The following is a 21,135-nucleotide window of genomic DNA, read 5'->3' as shown; positions in this document are numbered from 1 at the left end:
GGGTCCCAGTGCGCCCTGCCCGGGGCCGGGTCCCTGTGCTCCGTGCCCGGGGCCGGGTCCCAGTGCGCCCTGCCCGGGGCCGGGTCCCTGTGCTCCGTGCCCGGGGCCGGGTCCCTGTGCTCCGTGCCCGGGGCCGGGTCCCAGTGCGCCCTGCCCGGGGCCGGGTCCCTGTGCTCCGTGCCCGGGGCCGGGTCCCAGTGCGCCCTGCCCGGGGCCGGGTCCCTGTGCTCCGTGCCCGGGGCCGGGTCCGGGTCCCGGTGCTCCCTGCCCGGGGCCGGGTCCGGGTCCCGGTGCGCCCTGCCCGGGTCCGGGTCCCGGTGCGCCCTGCCCGGGGCCGGGTCCGGGTCCCGGTGCGCCCTGCCCGGGGCCGGGCTGCGCACCGTTTGTGTTCCGAGGGATGTGTCCCCAGGTCTGGTCCCAGGGCCGGCTTTGGGACTGTTCTGGGCCGTGCGCGCACCCCCGGCCATGACCACGTTAGGACAGCAGCTTGCTTAACCCTTGCCCCGCTGTCGCTTTGCCCAGCCGGGCCGTGGCCATGTTCGCATTCCCGCAGCCTCGGGCCTCTGTGCCAGCTGCTTTGTGCCCCTCCATCAGCCCCCGGCCGGCAGGGCTCCCGGCTCCCGGCGCCCGGGCCCGCCCCGCGGCGGGCGCCCCCCCCCCCCCCCCCCCCCCTCGCGCCGGGCCCGCACGTTTCCCGGATGTCCGCTCCGTCCATCCACGGCCCGGGGCTCGGCTGCTCGGGCCTGGCCGCGCTCGGCGCTCGGCGCGCGCTGCCTGGCCGGACGCCGGGCTCCCGGCTCGGCGCTCGGCTGCGCGGCCTGCTCGCTCGATGTCTCCGCAGCGGCGGCGGCGGCGGGGACGGCGGCGGCGGCGGCGGCGGCCGGGGCCGGAGGAGGCTTGAAGGCTCGGCCGCGTGCCCGCGCTCAGACCCCTCCCCCTGCCGCGCGCCCCCGCGCCGCCGCGCCCCTCCCCCCGCCGTCCGCCGGCCGGCCCGAGGGAAGCAGGTGAGTGGGCCCGGGCCGGGGGCCGCGGGGCCGGGGGCAGCGAGGCGGGCCGGGCCGGGGGCCGGGCCGGGGGCCGGGGCCGGGCGGGGCCGGGCTCGCCGCCTCTCGCCGCCAACGTCCGGGGAGGCCCCGGGCCCGGCCGCCCCTCGCGCTCGGGGCGCCCAGGCCCGCCGGAGGGTGGGGCCGGCCGCCCCCCGCCCCGCCCCGCCGGCCCCGCCGCGTGCTCCCCGCCGCGCCCGGGCCTTTGTGCCGGGGCCGGGGCCGGGGCCGGGGCGGGGCGCGGAGCCCCGGGCCAGGCCCCGCCGGCCACGCGGCCCGGGCCGGCCCGGAGGCGGCAGCCCCTCTGACAGCCCCCGCGTCGCCGCCCCCCAAACTTTCCCGAGCGTGAGCCGCCCCCGGGCCGCGGGGGACCCCGGCTTGGCGCCCCCCGCGCTGTTCGGGACAGGCCGCAGCCCCGGGGGAGCCCCCCAAAGGGCCGGCCGGGCCACGGCCACGGCGCCCCGAGGCAGAGGTGAAAGGCAGGCCCGGCGGCCCCGGCCCCGGCCCAGGAGGAAGCCAGGCCCAGGACTTAAATTTTCTTGGAAAGGCTGAAGCCGCATGTAGGAAGAGCCACGCTGTTCCCCAGAACTCTGAAAAAGGAGGCGCCCAGCCTAGGCCTCGCCCCAAATCCAGTCTCCTAAGAGATCCCCTCCTTCCGAGGGGGCCAGAGGCCTGGGTTGAGTTGCCGCCAGGTCACCCAAGAGGGTGAGAGGGCCAGGGAGTCGTTCCCGAAAGGCCAGACAAGCTTGTTGTGCGAAATCCGGAGCCGGAGAGTAGGAAGGGCACAGAGTATGGGAAAATGCCCGTCTCTTGCTTTCTTTGGAAATTGCCTTTACTTTCCGCTTGGCATAGTTGAAATGTTTATAGTTCCCTTCCTGAACCCAAGACCGGTGACGCTAGTATTGTTTTGCTTCTTGGACTTCAGCCCTCCACAGACTCGATGACCCGCTTTGAACGAGCTTGCCACCTTTGGGGTTTTTCCTTTTGTCGGGACTTTGGGATCGTTTTGAATGTGAGTCAGAACCCAGTCTGGGTCGGAGGCTAGCATCTCACACTTTTGACTGTTCCAGAGGCAGACTACCAGGAGGTAGGGATTTGGGATTTCCCAGGCTGTGAAGCCAGACGGTGAAGGTGCCCTGGGGTTCCAGTGGTAGTGGCAGGACTGGATCTTCTCCCTCAACCCCTGTGACTTCAGGAGGAGCATCCTCTCTTGGAGGTAAAATACCTGGTTCTGAATCCCAGTTCTCCTCATTGGTTACTATGGCTTTCTTCTAATCACTTCTCAGCCTCAGTTGCTTCTTTTCTAAAACAAAAGAACCAGATGAGATGACTTCTAGGGACCCTTTGAGGCACTGTGATATAGGAAATCCTTAGAAGTCTAATACAGCAATTATTCATCTTAGGAAGTGTTGGAGTAGTTGTATCAGTCTTGACAGAATTATGATGGGATGGGCCGTGAACATTTTTTCCTTAAATGCTTCCCTAATAGATTAAGGTCCTAGTACTTTTTTGCTCCCTCCTTCCCCTGCGCTTCCACACTCAAAAGCTTTCTTGTCATGTCTTTCTGTTCTTGCTTGAGTTTTGTACTCAAGTGTAGTGGTGTCACCTGTGATTAAAGAGGGATCCATTTCACTTATTTCTTCAAAGCCTTTTTCATCTTTTTGCCCAGTTCATCACGAAGTTAGTGTTCAGCATCTGGAGGGTTAGGGTTGAGGAAGTCCTTGTATGAGGTAGGATAGGCCATGTGTGAGATTGTGGACAGACTCAGCATACCTTTCAGAGAGCTTGCTGCCAGACTGTGACATGGAGTCACAGTCTCAATGGATGAGTGAGCAGTAGAGGCAGCTGAGTAAGCTTGAAGGAAGATCACAAAGTCACATACTCTCCTAAAGGTGGCCAAAAGAAGTAAGGGCACATTCTAAGGGGATGAGGAAAGACTGACTGCAGGTGAAGGCTGGTGGGGTCGGGCCCCAGGGAATCTGTCATCCCCCTTCCACTTAGACTTAGGCACATGATCTGTAACCTGACCTGCTCTGTCAGAGAAAATGTTGATCTTCTCAGTTGTCCCAACTTTCAGGGATGGGAAAACAGTTTGAGTTATTGAATATTCTAGCCTAAACTTTTTACTCTCCTAGAAGTATACTTCTTTTCACCTGGTATAGTGGATAGAGAGCTAACTTGAGAGGGAGGCTGAAGTGCTTCAGGTTAGGACATGAGCAAACTGCTTGACCTTAGTTTCCTTATTTGTAAAATGGAACTCAGTGGTGGTGGTGGTGGTGAAGATCAAATGTGAGAATGTGTGTAAAGGGAAATCTATCATCTCCTGTAGATTTGATGATCATTTCTATGTAGATAATTCTCAAATCAACTTAGCTGGCCTTAACCTCTCTGCTGACTTCCTGTCTTGTGTCTCCAACTGCCCAGGGGATTTTGCAGCTTACCATGTGCCTCCCCTCTTATGAACTTCCCTCTTACTGATAGGCACTATCATCCACCCAGGCTCCTGACCGATGTCCTTATTTTCTCTCACCTCTCATCTAGTCTGTTGTAAAGGTCTGGCAATTTTACCTTTATAAACCATAGTACCAGTGCTCTGGCTCAGGCCCTTATCAACCTGTGCCCATAATATTGCTGCAGGCAATGTCTCTTCCCACTGCAGTCCAAACTCCACTCAGCTATCAGATCTTCCTAAAGGCCAGGTCTGACAGGACACCCCATTATTCACTAAACTCAAAAGCTCTCTGTTCCCTCTAGGATGAAGGATAGAAATGTTTCTGGCCTTGAAAGCCTTCCTCACTCAGCTCCTTTTTGCCTCTCTAGTCTTTTTGGCATCTTAAACATCTTCTACTCTGCTCTGTGACTCACTGACATTGGCCTCCCTGCTCTTTTTCTACGAGACACCATCTCCCATCTCTCTGCATTTTCAGTGACTGTGCCCCATACCAGGGATTCTCTCCCTCTGTACTCTCCCTCCTGGCTTGCCTGACTTCAAGTTTCGACTAAAATCTCTCCTGACCTTGGAGTCAGGTGGACTGGAGTTCCAGCCTCAGACACGTGACTGCAGCTTTGTGACATCGGGCAAGTCACTTAACCCTGATTGCCTTGCATTACAGGCCATTTATAGTCATCTTGACTTCTGTCTGGCCTCTAGACCCAGATGGATCTGGATGACAAAGTGAGGCTGGTAACTTAGCACAGTACAACCCTCCTCACTCAAATCCAGTTCACTTGCTTGCTATAGCGGCACTTCCCCTGATATTGAGAATGAAGGACAAACATCATCATCATCCTCATCCTCATCACATAAAATCCCTCCTTGTGCTAGATCTTTCCCAGTCTTCCTCATTCTTTGTATCTTCCCTAGAAGTTTGTTGTGTATCTTGCCTGTACAAGGTTGTTTGTGTATTGTCTCTCCCCAGCAGGTTGTGAGCCTCTGGAGATCAAGGACAGTTTTGGCCTCTCTTTGTATCGATGCTTAGTAAATGTTTGTTGACTTCACATCTCCTCAGGGGAGAGACACAAACACAGAGGAGAGGTACATGCAAGGCAACTTTGGAGACAGAGTGCAGGCTATCAGGAAGTGCTTCATTCAGAGGATTCAGCGTGAGCTCAGTCCTGAAGGCAAGGACTGATATCAGAGAGGAGGGAGACAGAGAATGATGTGTGAGGAAAAGTTAAGAAGGCCAGTCTGAACAAACCCTAGCAAGGGAAGAGAGGAGTCATAGGGAATCTGACTGCAATGGAGTTTGGAATACCAAACTGAACTTAGATTTGATGCTAGAAGTGATAAAAAGTCACAGGATTTTGTTGGAATCGGGGAGTAATTTGGTAGTTGTGTGGAGGGTGGTGAATTGTAATGGGGAAAGACTTGAGGAAAGATTATTAGAGGCTATTATTTAGAGGTTATGAACTATGTTGGGACTGTTTGAGAGGAGAGGAAAGCACATAGGCAAATCATACTGTAGAGATAAAAATGGCAATATTTGAAAACTGATTAAATAAAGGGGTTTGAGAGAACAAGAAGTAGATGATACAGCCAAATCTATAACTTGGAGATTGGAAGGACAATAGTGCTTTTGATAAAAAGAGGGCAGGGTTTGAGGAAGTAAAGAGAAAGAATTCCATTTTGTACAGTTGAGTTAGAGATGCTGGGGGGTGTGGGGTGGGGTGGGGGAATATCCATGTTGAAATGATTCTGGATTAAGAGCTCAGGGGAGAGACTCAAGCTAACTCTAGAGGGCTGGGAATCATCTGCATAGATGAAAGTGATCTACCAGTGGGAGTTGATGAGGACACTGAGAAGAGAAGCCTACCCAGTTGTAGATGATGTTCTAGAAAGACACAGAATAGGATGGCAGAGGAGAGAAAGAATATTGAGGATAACAGGATGGGATTTAATCTTGAAGAACGATGAAGTTTGAGAAAAGATAATCAGATAGAGCAATTAAATCACTTGGTACTTTTGAACCCCCTATCTTCATGCTTTCTTTCAGTTAAATAGTAGGGTGGTGTCTCTCGTGTCTGTGGCCTTAAGTGTGGAGACGCTGAGTTTTCCTAGCTCAGAGAATGGGGATTTAAGAATTTTTAGTGTTTTGCCCAAGATATTGAGTGAATGAATAAAGGAATGAGGAGCGTTATTGAGTGATGACTGTGTATCAAGCACTAGACTAAAGTGAGGATCTCACTAGGAAAGCAAGATGGCTGCTGCTATCCAGGAAGGAACGCATTTGTATTGGGAAAACATAAGTCACTGGGAAAGACCCAGTGGTTCTTAGGGTGAATTGGCAAAGCAGATGATCATGTTTCTTTAGTGTTGTTTCTCTTAATAAAACCCAGTATCAAGTGTCATTGATTGGAAATTTTTATGTCTGTTTTTTTTTGGCAAGGCAAAGGGATTAAATGACTTGCCTAAGGTCACACAGCTAGATAATCATTAAGTGTCTGAGAGCAGATTTGTATTCAGGGCCTCCTGGCTCCAGGACTGGTGCTCTATGTGCTGCACCACCTAGCCGCCACCCCATCTCTATTTTTCTAATATTAAAAAGCCCATTCTAAAGTGGAATGTACAGATCCTCCCCTTACTGAAGAAGCATCTGGGGCTCTTAGTGGCCTCCAGGATGCCATTTCTGGCATTTCAGGCCTTTCCAGATTGGACACCAGCCTGTTTTTCTAGACTGATTATGCATTTTGTACTCTCTGCTTGGCCACACTGGCCTCCTTGTTGTTCTGTCTCCACAAGGTTTGATCTCCTGTCACCAAGCCTTTTCCTGGGCTGACTCTCATACCAGGAATTCCCTCTCCTTTTGAGGCTCAGGAGACTCAAGTGTCAGCTCCAACATTAGGCCTTTCCTGGTTGTCCGGGTTGTTAGCACTGCTCTCAAGCTGTAATTACTTTGTATTATTTTGTTATACTGTGTATTGACTACTCATTTGTGGCCATGCTGTTTCCCTCAGAGCTTCCCCTCCTCCCTGCCATTGTTTGTAGATTGTTTTGCTTTTGATATTTCTCTCCCAGGATCCAGAGAAGAGTATCAGGTGCTGAGCAGGTATGGAAATTACTGTTGAAAGGAACTGAATCTGGGTCAGGGAATAAGCCAAAATATGTAAGAGACTATAACCAGAGAAATTACAGGCTGAACATAATTCTGTTGTCTTGTGTCCTTAATAATACTTTGTTCTTGTATGAAGTTTTTTTGCTTAAGACAAAGTTCTATAATTATAATACTCCTACTATCTTCATCTGTGGAATGAACTGGGGCAATGTTCAAATGCGTTATTTGTCTGTATTCACTCCTTAGGGTAGAATATATTTTCCCATTACCCTATGAGAACAAGTATAAGTTAGTTACTGTGTTGAATAATTTTTTGTGTGAGGCAAATGAAGTTCTGTTAACTCTTAACTCAGTAACTTTCACAGATAGTCAGTTTGGTTAACATGTATATTTTAATTCTTAGAGTTGAGTAAGGGATACTTTTTCCCTACTTGGCACAGGTGAAGTTTGACAGAACATCTTTTCCCAAAGATGAGAACAACCCCTTTTAATGTCTTCACTCTTGAATAACTCCAAAGAGTATAAGTGGGAGTTAAAAAAAATAAATATCCTCTCACCTCCAATCTCCCAGGGTTCTAATAACCTTAAAGGTCAATAATAAAAGGATTGATTTTTCAGGAGGCAGAAGAAACTTGGAAAGCTAGGGGGTGGAAAGAGATCAGGGAATATGTATGGCAGATTATAGAGGAGTTTGTAATGGGATTTGGGAGCCAGTTCCATCTTTTGGGCTCTGAGAGTATCATTGGGAAGAATGTGGTCCAGAGAATCCCTCTTATTTATTTTGAGAGAGGTTACAAATGGGATCCTTAAGTAGAAGGTAGGTGACGGAGTGGTGGGAAGAAATTAGGGGAGGACATTAGCCAAATTCTTTATCCTCTCCAATGAACTCATGACTGTTTGTTGTAAGGGATGCCTTCATGGAAAGAGGATGGTGAAAGGATAGATTCAGAAATTAAGATGATATTAAAAAAATGATATAAAGGGAAAAAACTTAATACCTGTCTTGAGTAAACAAGTTGTTCAAAAAGAAGAAACCCCTAAAAACCAACTGCCCCCCAAAATCAAGGATACAATTTGGTGACCTCTTAGCTGGCACATCCTGTCTTCAGGCTTAGTTGATGTTGTATTCATCTATGCCTCATTCCTTTACTCTTTGTTTATTTACCTTTTTTTTCCATTTTCTGGTCTTTAGATGATTGAGCTAACTTTCCAATGGTCTTCTTAGATTTGTCTCAATGGCCATCTCATACTTAAGTCAAATTTTAGGTTCTGCTTTTGCCCTTTTTGCCTTTTTTTAATCGTCTTTCTGTAATCCCATTGTTTACTCAAGTCATATTAGGTACTTGTTTAACTTCTAGGCTTGCCTTCCATATAACACAGTATATAATATAGGATTTTGAAGGTTATTGCATTGTGACTTTGTAATTTTATGTTTCATTTATCTTCTTTTGGTACATGGGATCTAATTAGGGGTATTGGAATAAAAATTAAGAGCAAACATGTAGACTGGTCTTCATAAAATCCCACTTTGCATTTTGGATGATGACTTGGCTGAGATGCTGTAAGCACTTTATGGGCATTATCTCTATTACATCTTCCCATGTCCCTGCTTTATTATTTGTATCTTCGTAATGGGGAAGCTGAATGGTTTTGACTTCCAACAGAGTTCATGGCAAGCTGGTGATGTAACAGGGAAAATAGGACTCCTAATTGGGTTCTCTGTTTAGGGTAACTCATTTAGAGTGAGGCTGCATTAAATGGAAATGGGCCTTCTTCTATTTTCTAAACACTTTAATCACTGGGACGGGAGATTGCACAGGTGGTGGGGAGCAGATGTTCTCTTTACCAAGGAGAAGACAAGAGGGAATGTCTTTGATTGCAACAGAAGTTATGTAGATTACTTCCTGACTACAGAGGTTGTGAGATACTGGAATGGATGGAGGTTGTGAAATGCTTTCTTGGGAGATTTAGGAACAGGGCCGACAACTGGGGATATTCAGGTGTGTGGGCTTGTGGAAAAAGTATGGCTAGCAAAATGAGTTATATGAAGGGGCTAGATGATTTCCTGAAGTTCCTTCCCACTCTGTGATTTCCCTTTTTGGCTGGGCATCGAATGCTGGGCAAAGATCTTGACCTGGGAGACTGGAGGGAGTTGAGGGTGTGACCTGAGGGTGACCTCGACTTCAAGGCAGGGGAGGGTGTGATGGGACTGACTTGGGCAGGATCCTTTGTCCATCCATTGAGATAAGTCCTGACCCCACCTGGGCTAGACTAGGACCAGAAAGACCTGCCCTGTCCTCTAGGAGCTTCCAGTGGGGGAAGGAGGGTAGAGAGGAAGAACTGGACCAGACCTGAGAGCATACCAGGCAGGGGCAAAGACATGGAGTTGGTAGATGGCCCATCTGGTATGAAGGACCACTCAGAGGCCGGTATGACTGGGTACACCCTAATTCACAATTAGGGAAAGTGGAGAGGGCCAAGGGGTGAGAGGAAAATTAGGAAACTGAACAGTGTCACAAAAACCAGACTTGGGGAACTTGTGGGGGAGGGCATAAGCAATCAAAGGAGGGACTTAGTATGAATGGCCATTGCTTCATCAAACTGTGACCTGGGAAAGACCTAGCTTTTAAAAGACCAAGATATCCCATTGCTTCTGGGGCCATCCTCAGTTATCCTGATCCATATCTGGGCTACTGGCCCCAGATGGCTTTGGAGGAGAAAGTGAGACTGGTGACTTAGCACAGCTCCCTCCCCCATCCAATTCATTTACATAATTTACATATCATGGCATCACCTCCCTGGTGTCTTGGTCTTCAAGAATGATGGACAAGCATCATCATCATTATCATAAATTTACCAGTGGTATGCATATTAGTAAATATATTTTTTCAAATGATGAGACTGAATCTAAGAGTATAGATGAGTTGGCCAAAGTCACCCTTTAAATACAAGATAGGAGGCCTTGAGACTCTTTGGCTCCTTTATTGAAAGCAGAAGGAAATACTCCCACCTTTGGGTGAATATTTTCTTGGTTCTAAAAATAGCACTGTTGTGAGCCTTCCTTAACCATGGGGATGAAAGCTGTTTCCTACAGTGAGTGTTGCCATAGATTGTATGAGTTGAAAGCCATTAGCTGGGTTTATTTTGGAACTGAGTAACTCTGAGTTTATAAAAGCGGGTCCAATTGTTTGGGGTTTCAGTTGCATGTTTATAAATTGGAACAAATAGTCAATAACAGATTAAGATAATGGATTCTTAATGACCTTGCTAAGTCCAGTCTGAGATGACTTGGTGGAAGGGATGCTTAGATATTTTGGGGTTTTGGAGCCTGGAGAAACTGTAGGTTAAAAGATAGGTTAATAAAGCGTGGCTGAGCACCAAATCCAGCTGGTATAGCACATGGAAATATAACACTCATAAACGGGTGCCAGCTTCCATTCTCAGTTCAGGAAATGCCAGAGTTAAAGTTCTTCAAGCAACATTAACTCGTCTGCCTTGTATTTCTTCATTTCTTGTAAAGATCATGAATTCATGATGAGTAGTATGTGAATAGTCAAATCATGGAGGCAGATTATAGTCCTACCATATTCTCTCAGTAAGTAGATTGACTTTGTGATTTGCTGTGGCTAAAAAAGTAATTATCTGGGAGATGGACTGGTCTTGGAATCCGGAGGACCTGAGTTTAAATCTATCCTCAGACACTTAATATTTACTTAGCTGTGTGACCTTGGGCAAGTCACTTAATTCCATTGCCTTGCAAAAATAAAAACAAGTAGTTAACTTTCTGTGGTGGAGCCTCAATCAGAGTTTTTTTAAGACCTAGAAGAAATCTGCCTTAGTATTGGCCTACAGTTTTGGTGCAAGTGGGCCATTGAGGTGTGTGTGGGGGGGGCGTTATTTATATTGGCAATATTAACAAATGTCTGATGGGTTTAACTTATTTAGTGGTAGGAGATATGAGAGGCTTTCCTTAGCTAGCTAATCTGGAAGTAGGAATATCATTATAGCAACAAATAAATTTTAGTTTTTCTTTAAGAGGAAAGATACCAAATGGACTTGTAGAGAATGGAGAGGTCAAGTCTGGCCTATACAATATTTATTGTCTGCCTATTGTATATAAAGGAATTTCCTTGGAGTAGTCCAGTAGTCTTCTACTCTTAGAAGGAGCTGTGAAGAAAAAGAGCCCTTGTTGTGAGCTGAAGGATGGTGAAATGCATTTAGAGAAATGTCAACTAGAAAACTGCCTGAAAGGACATGGAAGCAGTTCTGCACATGAAGTACAGTGCTTTTCTCACTTTCTCACTTCATACCTTGGGTTTGTTTTTGTTTTTCTTTAGTGTAATATTTAGTGATGATTTTCCTCTCTCTCCTGAAAATGTCAGAGGGGTTTCTTCTCAGTAAAATCAGGTCAGTCTTTCCATTTGGAGTGAATAGTCTATGTGCTTCTTGATAGTGTAAGCTCCTTTAGGTAGATAGTCCTAGGGACAGAGAACCTGTTTAAAATGAGATTAAAAGACAATATTGGTATGGTGTGGGTAGGCATTCATTAGCTGTCTGCCTTTGGACAGTTTTACTCCCCATCTCTTTAGATGAAGAGAATTAAACTAAAATAACCCATATAGTCCTTTTCAGGTCTAGAATTCATTGATTGTATGTAAAAAAAGCAGGAGATTGCTTGGATTGGGTCATTTTTGCTGTTGTAGGGGAAAGGGAAGAAGGCCTACTGTGTCCCAGGCAGGGTGATCCTCACAACAATGGCTGTTATTATTCATATTTTGGGGAGACTGAAGTAGATAGAAGTCAAGGGTCACAGGGTTTCTCTAGGATCAGAGTTAAGATTTGAACTTTGTTCTTCCTGTCTTCAGTTCATTTGAACAATGTAGCAATCACATTGAAACAAAGATCCCATCGTTAATATTACTGTTCTACACTAGATCAGGATCTAAACAGGCTTCAGTGGATGTGTTTGGTCAAGCCAGTGCCCTGTCTTGCTAAATAAAATGCCCCAGCAGCTTTTGAATTAATAATGTGAAGGGACAACTGTCATTTAGAGCAGAGGCTTCAGGCACTTGGCAGTATAACATGAACCAGATTGAATGTGATGAAGATATAATTTAACAAAGTAAATATACAGTAAAATATAATACTATATTTTAGAGAGCAGTCAATCCCTGGGATTCTGGTGTGTGGATTTGTGGTACCATTGTCTTAGAGAATGTTTGCACTTGGCAGTGAAAATGAAATTGCTAGGAGCAAGCTGGCCTGAGAGATGATGATGGGGGTGAGGGTGATTCTATAGAATCAATAAGCATTTATTAAGCATCATATTGTATCAGATCAAGTGTTAGGCTTTGGGCATACAAACACAGAGCAGACAGTGTATGTGGATAATGAGTATCTATGAGATTGATGCAAAACGAGCACCACAGAACAGCATGGCCAGGGGCCCAGGAAAAAGTGCAACTAATCTTGAAAGTGTAATGGGTCTTGATCAAAGGTGACCAGGGCTTTTATTTATTTTTTTATTTTATTTTTAAGGTTTTTTCAAGGCAAATGGGGTTTAGTGGCTTGCCCAAGGACACATGGCTAGGTAATTATTAAGTGTCTGAGTCCGGATTTGAACCCAGGTACTCCTGACTCCAGGGCCTGTGCTTTATCCACTGCGCCACCTAGCCGCCCCCCATGACCAGGGCTTTTAAGAGTCAGCTGAGGAAGAAGAGTATTTGTAGGTACAGATAAAGGAACACATCTGTATCCCTGTATAAGGGGTTTGTAGAACATAAGGAAGCTTCAAATGCTAACCAAGAAATTTGTGTCTGATCCTAAAGGCAAAAGGGAGCCAGAACTTATCCAGGAGGAAAGTGACAGAATAAGACATATAGTGGGTGCTTTAGAAAAATCCATTTGGCACCCCAGTGTTGAGGAGGATGGATTGAAGTGGGGGAGAGGCTTATATTGACTAAAACTACTTGAGACCTCAGGTGGTGAGGGCCCTGATCCAGGATAGTGACTGTGAGTGGAGAGAAAGGGACATATTTTAAATATATTGTGGAGGCAGAAACAAGATTTGGCAACTGATTGCATGTCAGAGTAGTCCAAGGGGAGGAGCTGAGGGCGACACTGAGATTTCAAGCCTGAATAACAGGAAAGATTATAGTACCCTCAACAATAAGAGGGAAGTTGAGAAGAGGGGAGTAGATTGGTGGGGGGGGAGATGAGGAGTTCTGTTTTGGACTTGTAAAATTTGAGATGTTTCTGGGGTATCCCGTTTGAAATATCTAATAGGTAGTTGTTGTTGTGGAACTGGAGGTCAAGAGAGACTGGATATCTGGATCTGAAACCATCTTTCTAGAGAGGACACTATTGACCATGGGAGCTAATGAGGTTACTTAAGTGAATGTAGAGGGAGAAGAGGGCTGAGGACTGAACCTTTGGGGTACCCCAGCTGGGGGGGGTGTAACATGGATGAAAATACAAATAAGGATCCTGAGGACTGGACAGACAAATCACATGAGAATCAAGAGAGACTGGAGTAAAGAAAGACATAGTAGTGGATAATATTCACTACTATGATCACTAAGATCAAGGGGATGCTCCTTTTCATGGGGAGTGAAGATGGAGGGGATTGTGAGATGAGAGAAAAGAGAACTCATGGCAAATGGCCTCAAGTTTTCCTGGTAACGTCGGAGGGGAGGTCCTTAGTTGCAGGAGAAATGAGCAGGTTTTAAACAGCTGTCATGAGTGAAACAGGATAAATTAAGAGGAGAATAAATCATTAAATTAATAAAATGATGGTTTTATTGCATTTTGGAGATGCGATGTCATTAATTTTTAGTGGATTCTGTCCGTTCAATTGTATGACTTTCTCTGGCCAGGGCAGGAAGCTTGGGAGCAGGAGACATCCAAATGGAGGATGGTGGGACTCATCTAAAGTTCAAGTTTAGCAAGGCCTGGTAGTGATATGATGACAGAGTGAAGGTTAGGGTAGAGGACAGTAAAGTGTTGACTTGGGAAGGGAAGAGTATAGCTGGAGCAGAGGTGACAATCTGGGAGAATGAATGCTGTGGGGGTGGATGAACTGAAGAGCTGGTAAGAACAAAGGCTGGGCTTGGGGTGATGAGTGGATTGGAGTTTGTGATAGAATGAAGGAATTCTGTAGTACTCTATCTTAGGGGCAGCTAGGTGGCCCAGTGGATAGATCATCAGCCCTGGAGTCAGGAGGACCTGAGTTCAAATGTGACCTCAGACACTAAATAATTGCCTAGCTGTGTGACCTTGGGCAAGTCACTTAACCCCATTGCCTTACATAAATAAAAAATTTTAAAAAACCCTTCCTTCTTCTGTAGTTCTCCATCTTTTCCCTGATGTCCTTTAATTCTAGTATCTTCCTACTGTTGATTATTTCCAGTTTATCCTGTCTGTAGCTTGTTTGTACAGGCCTGTTATGGGTTGCCTCCCACCTTTTGATTGTGAGTTTCTTTTTTTTTTTTTAATTTATTTTTTTAGACTTTCTTGGGCAAAAAAGTAAAGGGGAGAGAAAAAAATTAAAATTAAAAAATAATAGTAATAATTGTAGGTATGGCCAGGTGGCGCAATGGACAAAGCACCAGCCCTGGAGCCATGAGCACCTGAGTCCATATCCAGCCTCGTAAACACAATAATCACCCAGCCATGTGACATGCAAGCCACCCTGATCCCCACTGCCCTGCAAAAACCAAAAAGAAGAAAAAAAAAAGACCCAAAATAAAATAAAATAGTAATAATAGTAGGGGTGGCTGGGTGGCAGACAGAGCATTGGCCCTTGAGCCAGGAGCACCTGGGTCCAAATCCGGCCCCAGACATCCAAAAATCACCCTGCTATGTGGCCCCAGGCAGGCCACCCAGCCCCACTTGCCCTGCACCCTCCCCAAAATAATAATAACAAAAAATGTGCTTCAGTCTTTGTTCCAACACCATCAACTCTGTCCTGAATAGATCACATTCTTTATGATAAGTCCATCACAAAAGGTACTTCCATATTTTTCCAACGTTGCCATTGCTGATCGCAACTCCCTCCTTTCTTATTTCTCCACTACCATGTACTATATTTTCTCTCTCCTTTCACTCTGACTCTGCTGTAGGGTCACTGAGTGGCACAGCAGACAGATCCCTGGTCCTGGGGCCAAGAAGCCCTGAGCCCCCATACCACCCCTTAGGCCCAGAATCCACCTGGCCCTATGGTCCTGGATGGGCCATCCAATCCCAGCCCCTTGCAGGAAGTAAAAAAGAAAATGAGTTATATCTGACCACTGTCCCCCCATGGTCCATCCTCTCCTCCTTTATTTACATCCCCACCCCTTCCCCCTGCTCCCCCCTCCTTACTCCAGTTGTCTATACCCCATTAAGTATATTTACTGTTTCCTCTCCTAGCCATCTCTGATGAGAGCAAAGGTTCCCTCATTCCCCCTTGCCTCCTCCCTTCCATATCATTGCAATAGCTCATTGTAATAAAAAAAAATCATATTATGTGAAATATCTTGGACTATTCCCCCTCTCCTTTTTCTTTCTCCCATTCCATTTCCCTTTTTTCCTATTGATTCCATTTTTATACCATATTTTATCTTCGAATTCAGCTTTCTCCTGTGCTTCAACTATAAAGCTCCCTCTACCTGCTCTATTAACTGAGATGGTTCATATGAATATTATCAGTATCATTTTTCTATACATGCAGTTCATCCTCGTTAAGTCCCTCATGTTTCCCCCCTCTCCTCCAATCTCCATGCTTCACCTGAGTCCTGTATCTGAAGATCAAACCTTCTGTTCAGCTCTGGCCATTCCAAAAGGAACCTTTGAAATTCCCCTGGTTCATTGAAAGTCCATCTTTTCCCCCTGGAAGAGGACATTCAGCCTTGCTGGGTAGTTCATTCTTGGCTGCATTCTGAGCTCTTTTGCCTTCCAGTATATTGTATTCCAAGCCCTATGAGCTTCCAATGTAGCTGCTGCTAAGTCCTGTGTGATCCTGACTGCAGCTCCACGATATTTGAACTGTGTCCTTCTGGCTGCTTGTAATATTTTCTCTTTGACTTGGGAGTTCTGGAACTTGGCTATAATATTCCTGGGGGTTGGTTTTTTGGGATCTCTTTCTCGGGCGGATCGGTGGATTCTCTCCATTTCTATTTTGCCCTCTGCTTCTAGAATATCAGGGCAATTTTCCTGTAGTAATTCTTTGAAAATGATGTCAAGGCTCTTTTCCTGATCATGACTTTCAGGTATTCCAATAATTTTCAAATTATCTTTCCTAAGTCTGTTTTCCATAATCAGTTGTTTTTTCAATGAGATATTTCACATTTTCTTCTAATTTTTCATTTTTTTGGTTTTGAAGTATTGATTCCTGATTTCTGGTAAATTCATCAATCTCCCTAAATTCTATTCTTTGTCTGAAGGATTTATTCTCCTCAGAGAGTTTTCTTATCTCTTTATCCATCTGGCCAATTTTGCTTTTTAAAGCATTCTTCTCCTCAATAACTTTTTGAACTGTTTTATCCATTTGACCTAAGCTGGTTTTTAGCATGCTGTTTTCTTCAGCATTTTTTTGGATTTCCTTGACTAAGCTGCTGACTTCATTTTCATGTTTTTCCTGCATCTCTCTCCTTTCTTTTCCCAGTTTTTCTTCCAACTCCCTCATTTGATTTTCAGTCTTTTTTGAGCTCTATCATAGCCTGAGCCCAATTTCTGTTTTTTCTTGGAGTCTTTAGATGCAGGAGCTTGTGCTTCCTCATCTTCAGACTGAGTATTTTGATCCTTCCTGGGCTCATTTGCAAAATATTTCTCAGTGGTCTTCCTCTTGTTTCTGTGCTTGTTCATTTTCCCAGCCTAAGCCTGTTTTGGGGGTGCTTCCTGAGCTTTTGGGACACTCCCACAACGGTCTCAGTGTGTGAGGCTCTGTCCTCCCTCCTGGTCGGTGAATGACCATAAGCACCCCCCTCTGCCACGGGGCTGAGGTGGGGGGGGGCCCCTGTTGTTCTATGGGGGGGGCCTAGACTGGGATCAGGATCTGAATGTGGTCAGAGCCCCAGAGTCCTGTTCCAGAGGCAGAGGACAGAGCTTGGCAGTCTCTCTCTCTTTACTCCCCTCCCTCAGCTCAATGGGCTCATGCCCTGGGGGCTCCTACTTACTGGCTCCGCCTGCTTCTGGTTCCGGGTCTAGGCTGCAGAAAGACCCAGCTGCTCCCTGTGTGCCCTGAGGGCTGGGCTCCAAGTACCTGCTCTGGCAGAGGTCCCCGCTGTTCCCCCACTTTGTGCCCGGTGCTCCTCGGGGTGCAGCTCAGGAGACTCCCCCACTGCTGTGAGCCGCAGCTCCCAGCGCCCTGGGGCTGCCTCCGGGAGGCTGAAGTTCTTTGGCTCTGGCCGGCCACCCCTCTGGCGGGCCTCCCCCCGGCCCCGGGGAGCAGAGCCTTTCTGCTCTTTTCCCGGTTACCTTGAGTAGGAGAACTGCCTCACTGGGTCTCTTTGTGGGTTCTGTCTCTCGAAAGTTTAGTTAGAGTCCTTAGTTTATGAGTTTTTATCAGAGAGCTCCTAAGACTCAATCCCTTCATGTCTCCATCTTGGCTCCGCCCCCGATTGTGGGTTTCTTAAGAGATCTGGGACTATCTTTTGCCTTTCTTTGTGTCCCTGATGGTTGGTGACTGGTGATTGATGGCAAGATCAAGGGGATGATCCTTCTTGTGGGGAGTGAAGATGGAGGGGAGGTGCTGTTTGAGCACCTGGGAGATAGGAATATTGGAGTATTTGATAAGCCCCTTATCTCAAAGGTTGGATGGATGGTGGGGGGAGATTGGGAGTCACACACTGCATCACTGGAAAAGGAGGGGAAAATAACCTAGGATATTCAAAGGCCAAAGTCAGCAGCAGGACTTTGAAGTTAATAATAATAATTTCAATAGGGCTTTGTAGCTTACCATGAGCTTTGCATCCATTTTCTCATTTTATCCTCTCAGATAACCTTGTGAGGTAAGTGCTGTTATTCCCATTTACATGTGAGAATACTGAGTCTAACAGAGATTAAATGAAGTACATATATCACTGCTTCACAAATAAACCAAAATTGAGAACAGTGAAGTGCCTTACCCAGGGAATGAAGGAATCACAGAAGTTGTTGTTTGTCCTTCATTCTTGTAGTACACCAGTACAAAAGGGAGATGATTTGGATTTAAGTGAGGAGTCCTGTTCACAGTCACTAGCTTCACTTTCTCCTCCAGAGCCATCTGGGTCCAGTGGCCAGATAATATTGTTTGTCCTTCATCCTCAAAGAAGACCATGACATCAGGGAGGTGATGCCATGATATGTATATGAACTGGATTTGAATGGGGGTGGTTGTGCTAAGGCACCAGCCTCACTTTCTCCTTGGAGCCATCTGGGTCTAGTGGCCAGATATGGATCAGGACAACTGGAGCTGGGCCTGGATGCCAGGCAGTCAGGGTTATGTGACTTTCCCAAGGTCACACAGCTACTAAGAGTCTAGTGTCTGAGATTAGATTCAAATTCCTGTCTTCCTACTCCAAGGCCAGTGGTCCATCCACTGTTCCATCTAGCTGCCCAACCTTGGCTTTTTAAAGCTAGATCTTTCCCAGTCCCAGTTTGACTGAAGCAACTCTCCTTTCAGTCATTAAGGTTAGGTAAGAGAGAGATGAGGCAAAGAATCCAGGAATGACCACTTCCAGAAAAAAAGAAGCAGAAAGTGAAGGAGTCACATAGTAAGTGTTAGAACAGGGATTTGAATCCACTTCTTTCTGAATTTCCAAAGATAGCTTTATTCAGTACCCCAACTAGTTCCCTCTTTTTGTTGTTGTTCAGCCATTTTTAAATTGTGTCCAGCTCTTTATGATTCAGTTTTGGAGTGTTCTTGGCAGATATTGGGGAGGTTTGTCATTTCTTTCTGCTCATTTTACAGATGAGGAACTGAGGCAAACAGGATGAGGTATCCTGCCCAGGGTCACACAGTAAGGGTTTGAGGTTGTCCATATTTGAACTCATGAAGATGAGTCTTCTTGATTACAAGCCCAGTGCTTTTTTGGGGGGGGGGGGGTCATTTTCAAATTCCCCTGGTAGCTTTTTTCTTTTTTTAAAAAATAAATTTTTATTGATAGCTTTTGTTTTTATCATTAGCTTTTCATTGTCACTCAGACTGTGGACCTTAAATTTTTTGAATGAAGTTGCTTTTAACAGTAAAGTTAAATGTTTTGCATTTATGAATCATCATCATCATTAATAATAGCAATAACAATTTTGCAATTTATATAAGGAAGGGATATATTCGTTTTTGTTCTCAAGTATATGTAAAGACATTTCTTTCCTGGTTTCTTTCCTGTGCCATGAGTTCATTGTAGACAGAAATTGTCTTTCTTGTATTTTTTTTTCCTTCTGAAAAAAAATATTATTTAACTCTTATTGGAAAGCCTTTGTGACAACTTATGGCCGTATGTATGGGGGCTGCAGCATTGAGTGTGTTTTTGGTCAGCAGTAAGTAGCATCTTATGGCAGAGAGTTGGGTGGTAACCAGTGCTTTCCTCTCTTAACTCCCCAGAATTTGAGGGGATAATATTTGGGAACTTTATCTTTCCTCTCTTTTTAGCTCCTCTTAAACATAGTAACTCAGAGTAGAACATCAGCTTGGTCTGAGAAGAAAAAAATGCTTGGCAGGTGGGCACAGACACACACACACACACACACACACACACACACACACACACACACACGTCAGGAAATAACATACTGCATTTGCTCTGTTGTATAGCATTTCTCCCATTTTGTTCCTCCTTTAAGAAGTTCAAATCCTGCCAGTCCTGATTCCCATCAATTTATTGCCATCTCATTCACCTGAATTTCTTGTGCTGGTATCCAAATAACAATAACATTTCAGTTCCTCTAATCCCTGTCATCTGATAATCTTATTTGGACACATGGGTAATTTTATAGATGGGTAGCTTGAAGTACAGATATCCTGAGATTTCCCTATCTTCCCCTATTTGATCTTTCTTGGTGATCTCATTATTTCCCATTGGGTCACTTGTCATTTTTATTTACATAATTCCTACACACACACACACACACACACACACACACACACACACACAATCCCTCTTTCCTGAAAAAAGCCACTTCTGTATCATCAGTTGTCCTTTGGATATCTTAAAAAGGTACTGCAAGCTGAGCATGCCTACAATTCTCCTCTTTTCCCCACTTTTCAGTAACTGTTGAGAAAATCATTATCCTCCTAGTCACCCAGGATCATAGCCTAAGTGTCATCTTTGACTCTTCAACTCTCACTCAACCCACACAGCCTATCTGTTGTCAGATTTTGCTTTTTCTACCTTCCCAACAGTTGTCCTATTTGTCCCCCTTTCTTCACTAAAGCAGCTAATAATAACAGCCTCCTAATTATAAATGTTTCTTGACTGACTGAAGCATTATTGTGTTTGAATTCTTCCCAAGTTTTGGCTATTGTGTAATTATTTAATAACAGTTTATGAATTTATTGTTATTATTATTATTATGTGATGATGATGACAATCATAATGTTTGTCCTTTGTTTTTGAAGAAGACCATGATATCAGGGAGGTGATGCCATGACAAACAAGTGAATTGGATTGGGGGGGGGGGGGCCTGTGCTAGGTCAACAACCTCACTTACTCCAATAGAGCCATCTGAGTTTAGTAGACTGGATATAGATTAGGATAACTGCAGATGATCCTGGATACGAGACACTGAGAATTAGTAACTCGTCCAGCGCCACACAGCTAGTATGTGTCAAGTATCTGTCTGGTGGCCTGAGTTCAAATTTGACTCCAGGCTGAAATCTACCTATCAGCTTACATCACTTAACTTCCTCTATTATAATGTAAAGACTAATACAGGAAGCACCCAGGTGGCTCAGGGGATTGAGTGCTGGACCTCTGATCAGAATTCAAAGACCTGAATTCAAATTTGGCCTCAGACACTAGCTGTGTGTGTGTCCCTGATGAGTCGCTTAACCTCTATTTGTCATAATCCTCTGGAGAAATGACAAACCATTCCAGTATTGGGGTTAAGTGGCTTGCCCAAGGCAAGTATCTGAGACCGGATTTGAACCCAGGTACACAGGGCTTTATCCACTGCGCCACCTAGCCGCCCCATCCAGTATCTTTCTTGAGAAAACCCTATGGACATCATGGTCCATGGGGTCACAGGGTCACAAAGAGTCAGACAGGACTGAATAATAAAAAGACAATGCTTATTTTCCATAGATAGTATTCATAATTATAGAATAGTGGTCTTGATTTTAATATATTCACATTGTTACTGCTTCCTTCCTCCTACCCTCTTTAATCTCAAAGAAAGATAGTTGAATTGTGACTTAACCTATCCATGCTTCTAGATCTGATATCTTATTTTGTTGGGCTGGGATATGTGCAGCTGACAAGGTGGTGAGGGATAGGATAGCTGGATCTTTTGTCTAAGAGTTCTCCATCTAAACTATATCTTCTCCCTTTACTGAAGTCTTGAATTAATTTTCTCTTCCTCAT

General features: G+C 45.7%; 1 protein-coding gene across 4 annotated transcripts in view; it reads left to right on the top strand.

Annotated features, from left to right (window-relative positions):
• The first annotated feature begins 1,361 nt into the window (after positions 1–1,361).
• The window catches only part of AMBRA1 (autophagy and beclin 1 regulator 1), a 187,842-nt gene continuing 168,068 nt past the window's right edge, over positions 1,362–21,135 (top strand). For 2 of the 4 annotated variants that reach the window (XM_074230551.1, XM_074230550.1), the window contains exon 1: positions 1,363–2,259. The gene's annotated coding sequence lies outside the window, so the exon portion shown is untranslated. Of the gene's footprint in view, positions 2,260–21,135 lie in introns of all 4 variants that reach the window. The other 2 variants (XM_074230552.1, XM_074230549.1) reach the window with 2 other exon arrangements.

The sequence above is a fragment of the Macrotis lagotis genome, chromosome 3 (genome assembly GCF_037893015.1).
Source record: "Macrotis lagotis isolate mMagLag1 chromosome 3, bilby.v1.9.chrom.fasta, whole genome shotgun sequence".
Classification (NCBI taxonomy): domain Eukaryota; kingdom Metazoa; phylum Chordata; class Mammalia; order Peramelemorphia; family Peramelidae; genus Macrotis; species Macrotis lagotis.
This window is presented reverse-complemented; position numbering and strand designations above follow the sequence as displayed.